Here is a 15,494-nt window from a genome sequence, read left to right as displayed (position 1 = left end):
ATATTCCTCCACTTCACAATGATGGAACTGAGGCACAGAGAGTGGTAATGACTTTGTACAGTCATACTGAAGTCTGTCACAGAGCTGGGAATTAAAACAATATCTCCTGAGTATCAGGCCACTCTCTTTAACAGTGCCCTATGCTAGCCCTGCTTTAGTTTTCTCCCTGTGTATCTTTGAGTTACCTTTGCTAATGACCCAGACGAGTTATTACTCTTGATAGCACTGAAGAGTCAATGCAGCTACGGGAGTGCGCGTTGGAGTCTACTCTGCCTTGTGCATCTATCAACAAAATTGTCAACTAAATTCAGAGTGTGGAATTCCTGTTACTGATGATAATGGAAGAGGCACGGAAAAAAAAAGAGGGTTGGGGTTTAAGACCCCAGATTGAGTTTGTAGGGGTGGCAGTTTGATAAATCACCTTTAGATTTGTTAACTCAGCAGACTGTTTCTGGAAGTCGTGGAGAGAAAATAAATATGGAAAACCACAATGTCATTTCTAAGAGTCGATTTTCAGAGCCTGACCGCACTTTAAGTATCTGCTAAGTGATGTCCTTTCTCATATCATGATTCCTTGCCAAACCCAAGCTTCTATTAATCTTCCAACAAAGAAGACAAGTTTGACACTGGGATCCCAGAAACCAAAACAAAGAATGCCACCTCCAGTCTTTATGAGCTGCAGAACTCATGCAATGTTTATTTAAACTACTGCGACCTACTGCAAGGATCTCAAAAAGAAAGTGATTGTGGTAGGTGGTTTTTAATTTTTAGGAGATATTGGGTCCGTTCTGTTATGTGAGTGGAAATATTCATGACTGATCCCATGTTCCAATGAGTGGGGTTGATACAGAGAAAAAGACATGGAAATATATAATTTGTTTCATATTAGAAATGAGTCCAAACCCAAACACCATATCTGGACTCTGGTCTGGTCCACATCCAGATATTATGATTTGTTCTCTCTTCCCAAAAAGGGCTCATACCAGTCCAGAATGCACCAGGACAAACTGACTGCTGGCATAAATGAGCACAGAACCATTAACTTCACTGTTTTGACTACTCATTCCTGCAGAGAATTTTGCCCTTCATCTGACCATCTGTGATAGGGTGTCCAACCCTCTAGGATTGGAAGAGGTTAAGATGGCCAGGCTGGCCAATTAATTCCCCAGGGTACACCTAGAAGAGGAGCCAGGGAGCAGGGAACAAACTGATTGCATGCAGGCTCACCTGTGCAGGAAAAGGTGGAGCCTATAAAACCAGAAGCTGGCTACAGATCTGGGGGTGGTGCTGTGCTGGCATGTCAGGGGAATAGCCTGCAGCCCCTCCCTGATTTGAAGGAGTCAGGTGAGAGGCTAGCAAACCCAGAGGGAGGGGAAGCTAGATAAGTAGGAAGAAAGTAGAAAGAAATCCAGGGAAACAGTAGCAAGGGATAGAACTTTGCAGAGACCTTGGCTGCTTGTTATAGGGTCCCTGGGCTGGAACTCAGTGTAAAGAGTGGGCCTGGGCTCCCCTACCAGCCACTGGCAAGTGGCAGGGGCATTGGAGATGCTAGCCAGACAGTAGGTCTGGAAGGACTTGGCCTTCCCCAGAAGGGAAGGATATTAGTGACCTGGCCAGAGGGCCAAATGACAAAGAGGTGACTGCAGTCCCTAGAGTGTGAGGGGCTGCAGGGTGAGACAGCACAGGGGAAGACCCTGCTGGAGTGGGAGCGCAATGTCTGGCAGAGCAAATTCCCAGGCGGCCTACAGGAGGTGCCACTAGCCCTCAGCACATCCTGTGACACCACCCTTGAAGATGGGGGAGACCACATTTAGATAAAATGCCCGAGGACCCAAACTTTATGACTTGGGGCTCTCTTTAGCAAACGTGGAACTCTGCTACCACCTGATATAAAGAGCTAGAATGGGGATAGACCACTTCAAAAAAATTACAGCTCATGAATAGAAAGCAGGGCTGTCATCTTTTAATGCATTAAGCTTGAAGGCAAGCTTCGGGTGGGGAACAATTATCATACTGTATGATATCTGAAACAATAATAATCACCTTTGGTTGCATTCCTTCCATGCAAGGATATCAAAGAGTTTTATAATTACTCAGGGCAAGATTGTGACTCACCCTATTGCCAGCACAGCAGAGTCAAAGGAGGTGTAATGTATGCCTTTCTGCCCTGCATAGCTTACCTGCATCCAGGGGAGGGACGGGGAATGGCTGTGGAACAAAGACTAGCTTTTGCCAGCCTCCCCCATGCTGATGGATGGGCAGTGGTCTCCCATTTTCCCACATCCTGGTCAGCACAGCTGAGCTGGTACAGAGGAGTGCAGTACATGGGTGCAGCTCACTGTTCACCCTGAGCAAAGAAGGAATCACAGACCAAAATGGGGCTTTTTTGAGTCACAATTCATTCCCCGGTCAGCGGCTGGGTGATCACAGCTACATGCTGCCCCTTAGAAATGGCTAGCAGTAAATATTTCAGCCTTACAAACACCATGGTGGGGGAGGTTGAAGTGTTAATATCACTTGTTGAAGATGAAAAACATGGGACACAGGGAAAGGAAAGGAAATATTTTTTAAAATCTCAAATGTTAGGAGCTTCCTATGGTGAGTGCCCGGTATAGGACTCCTTGGGCCTGCTAATCAAAGCTAATTAAAAGACATAGAGGGATGTGTGTGTCCAGCATCTCTGAGAAGCAATCCACAGGTGTTTAAAGCTGGGCACCCAACAACCGAGGCTACTAGTGACAATCTGGGCCAAAGGAATTTGCCCCAAGGCAATTTAAAAGGCAGAGCTGAAGTTGGAAAGCAGGAATCCGAAATCCTGGCTTTTGAAAAGAGACAGCTTCAGTGCAACAAAAATAACAAATCACCTAGGAACATGCTGCTTTATCTGACTGCGTCACAACAGTGTGTGTGGTGGGGGAATTTCCCACTGATTAAACAGGGTGGAGCATATCTTCATCCCGTAATACTCTGGGTAACCTAGCTAACCCTATCATGACTACTTTCTGCTGTAACCACTAGACTTCACTTTCCCTTTGTACTGAGGATTGTCAGTCTATTATCAACAAGGCCTAAACAGGATTAGAAATTATACCAGGAAAATCCCCCTGTGGATGCACTTTTTCTGGTATAAGAGTACAATACTTTATCAATCGTACTTTGCTCCATTCAAACTAAGGAAAATATATAAAAAAGGAGAGGATGTGGAGGAATAGGGGCCTTTCCACATATATGGTGAAGACGCCCTAAAATAATTGTATATTGGTGGAAAACAACAAATCGAATTTTCAAGTTAACTAGAGTTAGGCTACACACAGACACACGCACACACACACGCAACCCATAGCAGTTCTGTTAGCTGATAGTCCAGAGGAGGTGATAGACATGAGGAAAGACCCATTAATAATACTTACTAGTAACAGCCAGATTTGTAATAGCTCTGCTTTGGAAAAGGACCGATTCCTTCAACATTAGTGAGATGGGGGGAAAAAGGATAGGAAATTCTCTCAGTCAGGGGGCAGGGGGAATGTAGATTTTATAACCTATGGGTACCAGTTGGGGAAATGGAACAAACTTAATATGCTGATAATGATAAGAGGTAGACCAAACAAATAGACCTTTCAAAAGTAACGAATGCGGGTTATGAATAAGGTTTGTTAATACTTGCATGGAAAGTTCATCTATATTAATAATGAAAACAATTAGGCTTTTTTTGGTTTAGCTTAAATTCCTTCCCAAGTAACATGAACTGAACCAAATATTACTGAAAAAAGAGTGTTCACTGAGAGAGATGGATTGTATCCATATAGACATAATCAGAAGAAATTCACACCTAGGTTATACTAACAAAAACATTCACATGCAGACAAGACCTAACACAGCTCATCACATGAGGGCTGATAGAGCCTAGAGAGAAACACAGAGTCAGGGGAACTAGACATTCTTGGCATCAGGCTCTTGGCTGTGGAGTTCCTCTTCACCAGAGATCGGGCTGAATCTAACTCTTGCTCACCATTTTCAGAGAGCAAGGTTAGACACATCTGTCTTCTACAAGCTGGCTGCAGGCTGTCCAGCAGAACATGTGCTGGAGACGAGCACACAAGAACTACCCCATGGAAGATTAAAAATAGGAGGGGTGAAGAATACGATTCTTAGAAGAAAATAAATGCTGCTTTTATATATGACATCTGTATACTATGGTGATGGGCACATTAAAAATGCATAGACAGGTAAAATGAATTTGACGGCTGGTATTAAATGAGAGTATCTCTAGTGCTTTTTAGTCACTCAGCACAGTTGTGATAGAAATTATTTTGGAAAGGACTGTAGACTTGTGCAATAATAGATTTTTGGCAAGCTATCGGATTCTTAGAAGAACCACTTTATCATTATGGGAAGACCATACAAGAGAGCTAACTCCCAGATATGGTCATTCACTAACCACCAAAGGTAAAGACAAACTATGAGACAGCTTTTAGTGGGCTGCCAGTGATACAGCTACAGAAGAAAAAAATCTACCTGTCCAACAATGGATCAACAAATTCAGGCAAAATGAATTACACTGTATAATCCACCAGATCCACCTTTTTGTCTATTTTTTTTGGCACAATTAGTTCATTTTTTTCTTTTTATGACATTACCATACAAGCATTTTCCCTTCCCACGAGTTAAGGCATTTTACGAAGTGGCAGATGACCTAGCATCTCTTCTGCCATTGACCTGCTGTGTAATCTTTGGCAAATCACTTAACCCTTGTATCTGTCAGTTGTCTGGTGTGCAAAAGCAGGATAATTTTCTACTTCTTGCCATGATGGAGGAGATTTTGAGAGAATCGGTTGTAAAGGGTTTTGAGAATCTCAGCTGAAAGATGCTACAGAAATACAAAGTAATATTATTATTATTCTACCCAGAGCCTACTTTATGAGATGGCATGGTAGTCACGATAGCAATGACACAAAATAGCATAATATCAGTGCAGGTAAGCTAAATACGTCCAGAAAACACTTCCCTTTCCCCAAAACACACTCAGTGCCTCTCACAGCCAGATAATAACCATAACACTGCAAGCCAGCCTAAATGTCACCCCCAATTGGGACATAGCTTCAAAAACCCAGCTCCCAACACCTCAACGTTAGAAGACATTTCTGACCCACTTCTGAATATTGAATTTTGTGGCTTTAGCCCAGGGGTGGCCAACCTGAGCCTGAGAAGGAGCCAGAATTTACCGATGTAGATTGCCAGAGAACCACAGTAATACATCAGCAGCCCCCTCATCAGCTCCCCCAACCTGCTCCCAGCGCCTCTTGCCCATTGGCAGCCCCACTGATCAGTGCCTCCCCCTCCCTCCCCACCAGGGCCGGCGCTTCCATTTAGGCGGCCTAGGCAATCGCCAAGGGTGCCAGGATTATTGGGGGGCAGCATTTTGCCGGCAGGGGGCGGCAGGCGGCTCTGGTGGACCTGCCACAGTTGTGCCTGCAGAGGGTCCCCTGGTCCCACGGCTCCAGTGGAGCTGCCGCAGGCATTCCTGCGGACGGTTCGCTGCTCCCATGGCTCTGGTGGACCTCCCACAGGCACGGCTGCGGCAGCTCCACCGGAGCCACCGACCAGCGGACCCTCTCCGCAGGAATGCCTGCAGCAGCTCCACTGGAGCCACGGACCAGTGCGCGGGGTGACGAAATGGCCGTGCGCCTAGGACGCTAAAAACACTAGCAGCGGGCCTGCTCCCTGCACCTCCTTATCAGCTGTTTCGTGGCATGCAAGAGACTCTGGGGGGACAGGGGTAGGAGCGAGGGTACGGCAGGCTCAGGGGAGGGGGCAGGAAGGGGTGGAGTTGGGGACAGAGCCTGCAGCAGAGCCAGGGCTGAGCAGTGAGCACCCCCCGGTACATTGGAAAGTTGGCATCTGTAACTCCAGCCTCAGAGTCAGTGCCTAGACAAGGAGCCACATATTAACTGCTGAAAAAACGCATGTGGTTCTGAGCCACAGGTTGGCCACCCTTGCGTTAACTTCTCTCTCCACGTAACTGAGAAATAATATATATAAAGAAAATATTGCTTCCCCCAGTGCTGAAACTCATGTGCACTGATGGCTAGTGATTAGTTTCTCTAGAAAGGGGCAGGGGACACAGCATCTTTCAAGGACCTAATGCCCTTTTGAAAATTCAACAAAGTTCCAAGATATCAAGGGAGCTTTTCTGGAAATTTAACAAACAATTCAAACATGGCAAATTAAGGGCTCAGTCCTCTTTTTTTCTACAGAAATCAATGGACATTTGGCCATTGGCTTCTGTTACAGGCCGACACCCTGCTCCCGACTTCTGCGCTGTCTACACAGACTCTGGGACCTTTAGTTGTTAAACACCCCAGAGCAACTTATTTACTTACCACCATCTTTCTGATCCATGTGCCACCTTATTTACAGTTTCAGTTTCTCCTCAGTGCTCTGTCCAGGAGAGGGAAGCAATGTCTCCACCCAGAGATCCTTCCTGGCCCTGGCTTTTCTAGCCTGCCTCTCTCCCCTGCACTTCCTCTGCCTTCTTATACCTCCTGTGTTAATGTGCCAATTTACTCATTAGTTCACCCCTACCCCATTCTAATCCACTAATTAGGCATTGTCAGGTCAACCCTGGGCAAAATTAATTTGTGTTTAAGTGACCAGAGTGCTAGCTCAGCTATTGGTTCCCAGCACTCTGTCACAACTTCAGTGTGATCAGAATCAGCAGAACTGAAGGAACCATTCTTTCCTTATGCTCCATCTCTATTTTTGTTTTTCCTTTCCTGCTAGTCGTCACTCTCCATCACCTCTTGGACCTAAAGGATTAGTTTTCATGGCAAGTTTGAAGGGTAGCACAGAAAAATCACAAAGGCATGGCATTTTATACAGTAGTGTGCTTGTTTCAATGTGTTACTTAAAGGTGGATTTCAAGGGTTAGATTATCGCTTTAGGCACAGTATTGAGCAAAGGAGTGACCCTGAAAGGACACTAACTCATACATGTCCCGCTGATTCTCAGTGCCTTCCCTGCTTCCACCTTCTGTGGGAGAATGAAAGGGACAATCAGAGGTAGCCTATACAAGCAGCAAATTATACCACCAACCAGCCAGTTCAAATGCAAGAACAGAATGAAATTGCATCCTCCATCCACTTACTGTACTTGAAGGCAGTTCAGGATCCATGTTGGAACTAGGAAAAATTAATGAGACCTTTCTGATTTAAAAAAAATCTATTTATTTAGGAAGTTTTAACAGGTTTACAAATCATCAGAGACAAAAGGATAATCGTTACAACAGTGAACTTTTGGAATAATTTCCAGTGCTCATTGTAAATTGCTATTCCATCCCTCCATGATAGTATCCCCCAAGGAGAGGGGCAAAGATGGAACTTCCATTCACAGAAATATACTAAGCTGAAATAGGGTGACCAGATACCAAGGATGAAAATCAAAACAGGGGGTGTGGGGTAATAGGCACCTACACAAGACAAAGCCCCGAATATTGGGCCTGTCCCAAGAATATGGGGACATCTGACCAGCCTAAGCTGAAATGACAGATACACATACATGGGAAGTGTTCAGAAACTATGGAAATGGGTGCGATATTGGGGAGAATTGAGGTACCTATTAATCATGGAGTACACAAACTTTGGAATAAGACTGAAAGGAACAGTCTGCTGAGTTAACTTGATCTGCTTTCAAGCCAGCAGGCAAATCTCCTGTGTCTGAGTTGGTGTTTTTAAAGGTCATTATCACACTTTGATAAGTAGGTCACTAAGGGTACAGCCACGCTGCAGTAAAAGATGCAAGGCATGGCCACCGCTGGCCCGGATCAGCAGACTTAGGCTTAAGCTGCAGGACTATAAAATTGCCGTGGAGATGTTTGGGCTCGGGCTGGAGCCCAGGGTCTGAAACTCTGCGTGGGGTGTGTGTTTAGAGGCCAGATTCTAGACCGAGCCTGAAAGTTGACACAGCATTTTTTTAGCCCTGCAGCCTGAGACCTGTGAGCCCGAGTCAATTGACCTGGGCTCTGAGACCCAGTCATGCAGAGTTTTTTTTAATTGCATTGTAGCTGTTTCATTAGTTATGAAACAGGAAGTCCAGTGGTCCAGAGTGTGAATAGGACTCTCAGTGCTGACTATCAATATTTGAAAAATCTGATTTGAAAAAATCAAAGTTTGTATTGGGATTTTAAGCACTGAAGAACCTGATAGTTTTCAACCTCAATGCCAGAGATTGAAAATTCAGCCCATTTGATGTGGAGGCCTCTGTCCCAGACCTGGAATGTCATCACTGAAAACAAAGTGAAAGACGAGGAGCTCACTCTTCTATTCAATAGCAGAACCAATAAGTTTAGCATGCTGGGCCATTATGGTAATAAGCTGAGAAGATGCAGCTTCAGCATTTCTCTCTTGGTGTATTTGCCCTGAAAATATGACGAGCACAACACATAGCAAGTCATAGAATCATAGAATGTCAGGGTTGGAAGGGACCTCAGGAGGTCATCTAGTCCAACCCCTGGCTCAAAGCAGGACCAATCCCCAACTAAATCATCCCAGACAGGGCTTTGTCAAGCCTGACCTTAAACACCTCTAAGTCCTTCGGAGTTCTCTTCTGTTTGGAGGCACTCAAACTGCTGCTCAGCATAAAGCCTTCTGCACTGGGACATAATCGTTACAACAGTGAACTTTTGGAATAATTACAGACACTTATTTCCCTCATGTCTCCATTTTTCAAGGATTTTGCTTCTGTTGCTTGCACGGTTACAACTATCTAGGATTTTACAAGCTATAAAGGTCAGGGAGACACCTTTTCAACAATGCAGGGACATCTCTGTGTAGTCATGAGAGAGCTGGACGCACTGTGCTGTGTTTCAGCTTTCGATACTGGAGTCGTGGTTTGAGCACAAAGGTGGGAGGTTGGAGATCTGGGGCAAACTCCTTGCCGTCCTGAAGTCAGTCAATGGGAGTTTTGCCATGTCCTCTCCCTGGCTCTGATGACCTTGGGCAAGTCACTTAATTTGTCTGTGATTCACTGTCTCCAGCTGTAAAATGGGGTTAGTAATAGTTATTGACCACCCAGGAATGCTATGTGATGTAGACTGGGCTTTCCAAAGCAGGCTGAATTACCAACTCCCACTTGAAAATCAATAGGAGTTGGCTGACTTCCTCCCTTAAACCCCTTTAAGATGCCAGACTTCGTTGATTGACACTTCTCCAGCACTTTGAGAAAGAGGCCACAGAAGGGTGAACTGTCTTATTTTGAGCAGCTCCTTTATTGTGTACAGACTTGACTCTCAGTGTCCTACGTGCAGCCAAATTCTGCCCTCCATTGTACCTGGGCAACTGAATCATCTTTTACCCTCACAGATGACAAAGGTTTCTAACCACTAGAGGAGTGAAGTTCTGGAACAGCCTTCCAAGGGGAGTAGTGGGGGCAAAAGACATATCTGGCTTCTAGACGAAGCTTGATAAGTTTATGGAAGGGATGGTATGATGAGATAGCCTATTTTTGGCAATTACTTCATCTTTGATTATTAGCAGGTAAATATGCCCAATGGCCTGTGATGGGATGTTAGATGGGGTGGGATCTGAGGGTATGTCTACACTACGACATTAGGTCAAATTTATAGAAGTCGGTCTTTTAGAAATCATTTTTATACAGTTGATTGTGTGTCTCCTCACACAAAATGCTCTAAGTGCATTAAGTCGGCGGACTGCGTCCACAGTACCGAGGCTAGCGTCAACTTCTGGAGTGTTGCACTGTGGGTAGCAGTGGGTAGCTCTCCCACAGTTCCTGCAGTCTCCACTGCCCATTGGGATTCTGGGTTGAGATCCCAATGCCTGATGGGGCAAAAAGAGTGTTGCGGGTGGTTCTGGGTACATGTCATCAGGCCCCCCTCTCCCTCCATGAAAGCAACAGCAGACAATCATTTCGCGCCTTTTTTCCTGGGTTACCTGAGCAGACACCATGCCCTGGCAAGCATGGAGCCCGCTCAGCTCACCGTCACCGTTCGTCTCCTGGATGCTGGCAGATGTGGGACTGCATTGCTACAGAGCAGCAGCTCATTGCCTTTTGGCAGCAGATGGTGCATTACGATTGGTAGCCATCGTTGTCATATTCCTGGGTGCTCTTTTAGCCGACCTTGGTGAGGTCGGTCAGGGGCGCCCGGGCAGACATGGGAGTGACTCAGCCAGGTCATTCCCATCTTCTGCCGAGCACCCAGGAGATGACGATGGCTAGCAGTCGTACTGCACCGTCTGCTACCAGCTTAAGATGTAAAAGAGATGGATCAAAACAAGAAATTGACGCGATTTGTCTTGTGAAATCAATGGCCTGCTAAACCCAGGGTTTTGAGTTCAAACCTTGAGGGGGCCATTCTGTGTGACAGTTGTTTGTGTTTCTCCTGGATGCAAAGCCACCCCTTTTGTTGATTTTAATTCCCTGGAAGCCATGTCGTCAGTTGCCCCTCCCTCCGTCAGAGCAACGGCAGACAATTGTTTCGCGCAAAACGAGGTGAGGAGGCGATAGCAGTACAGTGACAAGAGGGACATGATCACAGACTTCTCACAAAGTATAGGCCGGACAATGTTCCCTGACAATGTGCACATCATGCTGATGAGCTCTGCATGAGCTCTGTAAACATGCTGGCCAAACAGGAAATTAATTTCAGATGTTCGCGGGCCTTTTCCTGTCTACCTGGCCAGTGCACCTGAGTTAAGAGCGCTGTTCAGAGCGGTCACAATGGAGCACTCTGGGATAGCTCCCGGTGGCCAATACCATCAAATTGAGTCCATACTATCCCAAATTCGACCCGGCAAGGCCAATTTCAGTGCTAATCCCCTCGTTGGATGTAGAGTAAAGAAATCGATTTAAAGAGCCCCTTAAGTCAAAAAAAAGGGCTTCATCGTGTGGACGGGTCCAGGGTTAAATTGAGGTAAAGCTGCTAAATTCGAACTCAAGTCATAGTGTAAACCAGGACTGAGTTACTGCAGAGAATTCTTTCCTGGGTGCTGCCTGGTGAGTCTTGCCCACATGCTCAGGGTTTAACTGATCGCCATACTTGGGGTCGGGAAGGAATTTTCCTCTAAGGCAGATTGGCAGAGGCCCTGGAGGTTTTTCACCTTCCTCTGCAGCATGGGGCATGAGTCACTTGCTGGAGGATTCTCTGCACCTTGAGATCTTTAAACCATGATCTGATATCTTCAATAACTCAGACATAGGTTAGGGGTTTGTTATAGGAGTGGGTAGGTGAGATTCTGTGGCCTGCGTTGTGCAGGAGGTCAGACTAGATGATCATAACAGTCCCTTCTGACCTTAAAGTCTATGAGTCTACGAGTCTATGAGATGCCTCCTAGGATGGGGTCACTACAAATGCCCCCTCACTGATACAGCTAAGTTAACTGGCCAGCTTCTTCCCTTTCACTGCTGATTTCAGTTTTTATAATAGGAGAGTTTTTCTTTGTTGGCTTGCTCATTTTCGCTATGTCCTTTTTTGCTGCATTTTCCCCCTCATCTAAAGTGCCTCCTTTGGAAGGATCCTATAATGGGCAAGGGGACCAGATCTTATTCCGCTCCTTCTCTTGGGTTCTTGACCCCAACAGTAGGTCATCCTACTATTCCACTAAGGATGCAAGAGTCTGGTTTCAGTCACACTACTATACCTGTTACCACCACACTGAAGTCAATGGAGTGTGACAAAGTTCCTCCTCTACCTTGGTGGGTCCTGTGCTTATTGGCGGATTTGCTCACCTCACAGATTCACCCTGTGGGTCAGGGAACAGCCCAGAGACCTTCCTCTCTGGTAGAAGCCACAGTCCAAGTCAATTCCTCCTGTGTCTGATCAGGAGTTGGGAGGTTTGGGGGGAACCCGGGCCTGCCCTCTACTCCGGGTTCCAGCCCAGGGCCCTGTGAACTGCAGCTGTCTAGAGGATGGTCTAGACAGTATTTGGTCCTGCCATGAGGGCAGGGGACTGGACTCGATGACCTCTCGAGGTCCCTTCCAGTCCTAGAGTCTATGAGTCTATGAGAGTGCCTCCTGGTACAGCCGCACGACAGCTACAACTCCCTGGGCTACTTCCCCATGGCCTCCTCCCAACACCTTCTTTATCCTCACCACAGGACCTTTCTCCTGGTGTCTGATAATGCTTGTACTCCTCAGTCTTCCAGCAATATGTCTTCTCGCTCTCAGCTTCTAGTGCCTCTTGCTCCCAGCTCCTTGCATGCATGCTACAAACTGAAGTGAGGTCCTTTTTAACTGTGGTGCCCTGATTAGCCAGTCTGTCCTAACTGATTCTAGCAGTTTCTTCTTAATTGGCTCCAGGTGTCCTAATTAGCCTTCCTGCCTTAGTTAGTTCCAGCAAGTTCCTGCTTGTTCTGCAACTGCCCATTACCTTACCCAGGGAAAAGGGATTTACTTAATCTGGGACTAATATATCTGCTTTCCAACACTCTCCTGTAGTCATCTGGCCTGATCCAGTCACAGGAGCTATATAGGATTTACACCAGTATATTAATCCACTGGGCCAGATTCTCAGCTGGTGTAAATCAGCATAGCTCTATTGACTTCAAAGGTTTTACATCCTCATAAGAGGCTCTCTCCCCCATGCCCCTTCCTAGAGAAACCAGACTTGAGCTAAGGGCACAAGCAGATTTCATCACTGAATTCAATGGGGCTACAATGACTTACCTCTGCTGGGGACTGGGTCCAGTCATGTTTAGATTTTTCTCTCTTGTTTAAGAAGCAACAATGTTGGAAGCAATAGGATTATGCTCATCCATTATGTACAAATATCTGATGCAAAACCATGGAGGGAAAGAAAATATTTAAGGTGGTCCAAAGGGATGTAATTATGAGTAATAGGAGGTACCTAAGAGACATACGATAATGTAATTCCATTACTCTTAGTTAAGAAAAGGAAAAAATAGGCTAAATATCAAGAGAATTTTCCTAATGGCAAGAGCTGTTAGATTGCAGAACAGTCTCCCCAAGGAAGTGCTGAGAGCCTCCTTGCATGAGTCCAGATGTCCTAAGAACAGCGCTGTAGAGATTCTTTTATATCTTACTACAAATCTCTCTCTGAGTCTGATCCAAAGTCCACTGAAGTCAAAGGGAGCCTTTCAATTGACATCCATGGGCTTTGGAACAGGTCCTGTGGGCTCACTAATTAAAGCATAAGAAAGGACAAATATCAATTAAGTCAAAATGTGACACCAGCAGGGATTTTAATAAAATCTAATTTTTAAAAAGGGCCATTTTATTTCAGCTTTTAGAAAAACAGTGCATGCACTGAATTTTCAATGCAATTATATCATGGCACACAGATTGCATCTGGTTACCACATGTTATTGGCGGCAGTGTAACTTGATGCAACTGAATACAGCATGTGGCATACCATGATTTATTGCCATTTAAATGATAAAGCACCCAAGAACGTTCAGTCATTGGATTACTCAATTGACTGAATGTTCAGATGTCTATTTTTAAAAGAGACATGTCAGCTTGTGCAAAGGAATATTTGATGGACTGATCCATTGGTACTGGAGGGGGAATTTTCCTCTTCACATAATGCTGCTTAATATTACTTCCTGGGTTTATATTCTTGTGTTATGTGCTGAGCTGGACATGGTAGAAAATCCTGTTCCACTGAAATTCAGTAAAATCCTGCATCTCAAGTATCAGCCCAGGTCATTCCAAGCAGTTTCTTCCCCAGTGGTACAGTGGTAAGTTTGGATGTAGATGTACTGTGTATTAGATATGTAGGAGCTTTGAATGACTCACTGCCCATCCACCTTGTAATGTTTAGTAAGTAATCAAAAGTCAGGCTGGTCAGGAGAAGGCACAGAGCTTTTATAAAATGCCAGAGCATGCAGCTCAGCCTGAGCTTGCTCAGGATCCTGGAAGTTGCCCTTGGAATGCTCAAAGTTTTAATACAAGCGTTAGTCCAGTCACGCTCACAGTAACACATTTTCTCTCTGCATTGTAGCTTCCCTATTCATGATCCAAACCCTATCCTTAAACACGCATGGCAGCCCATGAATGTTAAACAATCAATACATTTAAGAATCACTGAAGTACTGAACATTGTCTTGCATTGTCTTCGGAGGATGCCACATCCCAGCTGAAATCACCTGCTGAAAGTGTAGTCATCTTTCCATGAGCTCCGCAGATGGTTACCTGCTGCTTTCAGGCGCTTCCTACTGCTTCAGTCAATGAGAGTCAGACACAAGACATTCAATGTAGTGGTGGAAAGTAGATTCACTTCACCACTGAACAACCAACAAATAAGGAATTAGGAAAAGAGTGACATTGTCTTATACTTATCCTGATTGTGCCAGTAACCTCCAGTATCTGTAAGCGAAGAGCCAGCAAATCTGTGGAGCAAAGTTTGCATTGTATGGGATACATGTGGCAAAAGTCAGCCCCACATTTGATGCATTATAGATTGGGTCGCACTCTCTTCAGGCCAGACTGTGGCCTATGACTATAAGAGAAATTGGTCTATAGGACTGATCTCAAAAGTTCAGATCTAGATCTTCCCCTAAAGTTTAAAGGGAGTTGGAGCCTATGTTTTTTTTAAATGCATTATACAGAGATGGGCCAGCAATGAGAAGTATATATTCAGATTAAAACCAAAACTTGCCCAGTACTCAGGAAGTGCTGGCATTCCATGTTCAGAGTTGCATCCATTTTATAGAAATGGTCCTGTGCCCATTAATTAGATCCCCAGCATGGGAAGGGATCTGGATCTGGTGTTCTAGAAAGACACACACAAAGTGGAAAACATTTTTTTTTCTTGTTTTGTTTTTGGATTAAAATTATTTAAAAACTAGCCACAAAACAAAAATAACCATGAAAAACTGAAACAATTCATGAGTAACACTGCATAACAATCAAAGCTTTGGGCGTCGTTATACTGGGTTACTTAGCATAGCATATCCCAAAGAGGGAAAGTTCCAAACTCAACACCAATAAGGAAGGCTAATTCCACTCTTTTTGCTGGATGCACCTGGATCTCTGTATAAACAATTACGAGCTTGAGTCTCAGTTACTCTGGTGACCAGACAGCAAGTGTGAAAAATCGGGACAGGGGTGGGGTGTAATAGGAGCCTATATAAGAAAAAAGCCCCAAATATTGGGACTGCCCATATAAAATCGGGACATCTGGTCACCCTACAGTCTGTTCCTGAGTATGGGGTAGAGATACTGCATGGGAGCAAAGGTAGCTTTAAATCACCTTTGGATTCCCTGTATTCTGGAGGGGTACAGGTGCCTGTTTGTCCTTGTTGACATTACACCAACCCAGAGCCATCTTTCACCCCATTTCCCAAGACCCTCTAAGGGCCCTGGCAAGCAGAGAATAACCACAGAGCAGAAGAGTCAATGTACCCCTGCAATGGCGGCTGAGAGCAGGACACGCATGGAGCTCTTGCATCAATTCTGTACCAGGTGGAGAGGTGTGTATTTTCAGAAAGCCATTTATGCTTCCTAGTAATTAAGAATAGTC

The sequence above is a fragment of the Gopherus evgoodei genome, chromosome 19 (assembly GCF_007399415.2).
Source record: "Gopherus evgoodei ecotype Sinaloan lineage chromosome 19, rGopEvg1_v1.p, whole genome shotgun sequence".
Lineage (NCBI taxonomy): Eukaryota > Metazoa > Chordata > Testudines > Testudinidae > Gopherus > Gopherus evgoodei.
The sequence above is the reverse complement of the archived record's forward strand: the minus strand, read 5'-3'. Positions refer to the sequence as shown.